The following is a 2,701-nucleotide window of genomic DNA, read 5'->3' as shown; positions in this document are numbered from 1 at the left end:
TATGGTAGGGTACGAAACCACCTCAAAGTTATTCTTTCGGATCAATCTATTCAAGAGTTCGTACTAGAATAACACCTTAAGACACAAATCAACCAAAACCCTAATGTCACCTAGATACTCCATTGTCACCTCAAGTATCCGTGGGCATGATTATACGATATGCATCACACAATCTCAGATTCATCTATTCAACCAACAGAAAGTACTTCAAAGAGTGCCCCAAAGTTTCTACTGGAGAGTAAAGACGAAAACATGTGCCAACCCCTATGCATAGGTTCATGGGCGGAACCCGCAAGTTGATCACCAAAACATACATCAAGTGGCACATGATATCCCATTGTCACCACACATAAACATGGCAAGACATGCATCAAGTGTTCTTAAATCCTTAAAGACTCAATCCGATAAGATAACTTCAAAGGGAAAACTCAATTCATCACAAGAGAGTAGAGGGGGGGATAAACATCATAAGATCCAACTATAATAGCAAAGCTCGCGATACATCAAGATCGTGCCATAGAGAGAACACGAGAGAGAGAGATCAAACACATAGCTACCGGTACATACCCTCAGCCCCGAGGGTGAACTACTCCCTCATCGTCATGGAGAGTGCCGGGATGATGAAGATGGCCACCGGTGATGGGTTCCCCCTCCGACAGGGTGCCAGAACGGGATCCCGAGAGGTTTTTGGTGGCTACAGAGGCTTGCGGCGACGTAACTCCCGATCTATCTTCGTCTTTGATGGTTTTAGGGTGTATGGGAATATATAGGCGAAAGAAGTCGGCCGGGGGAGCCACGAGGGGCCCACGAGACAGGGGGTGGGCGCGCCCTCCTATCTCCTGGCCTCCTCGAAGCTTCCCTAACTTGTACTCCAAGTCTCTCAGATCATGTTCGTTCCAAAAATCACGCTCCTGAAGGTTTCATTCCGTTTGGACTCCGTTTGATATTCCTTTTCTTTGAAATACTGAAACATGCAATAAAACAACAATATGGGCCGGGCCTCTGGTTAATAGGTTAGTCCCAAAAGTAATATAAAAGTGTATAATAAAGCCCGTAATCATTCAAAACAGATAATAAAATAGCATGAATGCTTCATAAATTATAGATAGGTTGGAGATGTATCAGCATCCCCAAGCTTAATTCCTATTCTTCCTCGAGTAGGTAAATGACAAAAGAAAGAATTTATGAAGTGTGAATGCTAGAAGGTGCACAAGTTTGATCAATGACAATTTCAATCACCTTTTCTAGCATGATTATAAGTCATAACGATAGTTCATCTCATAAAACTTCTCACGATCAAGTAACAAGCAATTCACATGTTAAAGCATAAACCGTAAACTAGCAAACTTCATTCTTAGTCATCAAACAATTACAATTCATCCTATTTTCAGGAAGGGTATATGTGAGAGCTTTGATTTAGCAAACTTCACATACTCAACTATTATATAGTCTTCTACAATTGCTAACACTCATGCAATACTTATGGTTATGAAGTTTTAATCGGACACTGAGAAAGATAGGGGCTTATAGTGTTGCCTCCCAACGTATTCACCTTTGGGTGATGTCAACAATAATAGTTCATGCTAACTTACATCCAATTGGATATATATATCAGGATCTTTCCAACACGATGTGCTTGCCAAAGGATAAAATGAAAAAGGGAAAGGTGAAGATCACCTTGACTCTTGCATAAAGTAAAAGATAGGCCCTTCGTAGAGGGAATCAGGGATTTGCAGAGGTGCCAGAGCTTAATTTTGAAATAGAGATAAATATTTTGAGAGGTATGATCTCATTGTCAACATAACAACCAAGAGTTCCCAATATCTTCCATACTACATACATTATAGGCGGTTCCCAAACAGAATGGTAAAAGTTCTTACTCCCCCTCCACCAACAATCATTAATCCATGGCTTGCCCGAAACAATGGGTGCGTCCAACTAACATCAAACCTGGGAGAGTTTTGTTTGCAATTATTTTTGATTTGATTTTGATCTTTTGATCATGGGACTGGGCATCCCGGTTACTAGCCATTTTTCTCGTGAATGATGAGCGGAATCCACTCATCTTGAGAATAACCCACCTAGCATGGAAGATACTGATAGCCCCCAGTCGCTACATGAGCGATTCGGGCATACAAAATAGATTATTATTTGAAGGTTTAGAGTTTGGCACATGCAAATTTACTTGGAACGGCAGGTAAATACCGCATATAGGAAGGTATGGTGGACACTCATGGCAAAAAATGGGTTTAAGGATATTTGGAAGCACAAGTAGTATCTCTACTTGGTGCAAGGAATTTTGGCTAGCATGAGGGGAAAGGCAAGCTCAACATGTTTGAATGATCCATGACAATATACTTTAACTGAGATGTGAGAAAACATAACCCATTACGTTGTCTTCCTTGTCCAACATCAACTTTTAGCATGTCATACTTAATGAGTGCTCACTATTATAAAAGATGTCTAGGATAGTATATTTATATGTGAAATCTCTCTTCCTTCAACATTCTTTCATGAATTGTTCAAATGACCAATACAATGCTTGCTAACCTTAAATAAACTTACTACCTCTACTTCTTAGATGTGAAGTCATTACTCCCCATGGGATAAGCAAATGAAACATATAAAATTTCAGATTTATGACATTCAACTCATTCAGCCATTTACTCAAAGGATATAAGTGAAGCACACGAGCAAATGA

This window comes from Triticum dicoccoides, chromosome 6B (assembly GCF_002162155.2).
Source record: "Triticum dicoccoides isolate Atlit2015 ecotype Zavitan chromosome 6B, WEW_v2.0, whole genome shotgun sequence".
NCBI classification, from domain to species: Eukaryota; Viridiplantae; Streptophyta; class Magnoliopsida; order Poales; family Poaceae; genus Triticum; species Triticum dicoccoides.
Note: the sequence above shows the minus strand (reverse complement) of the source record.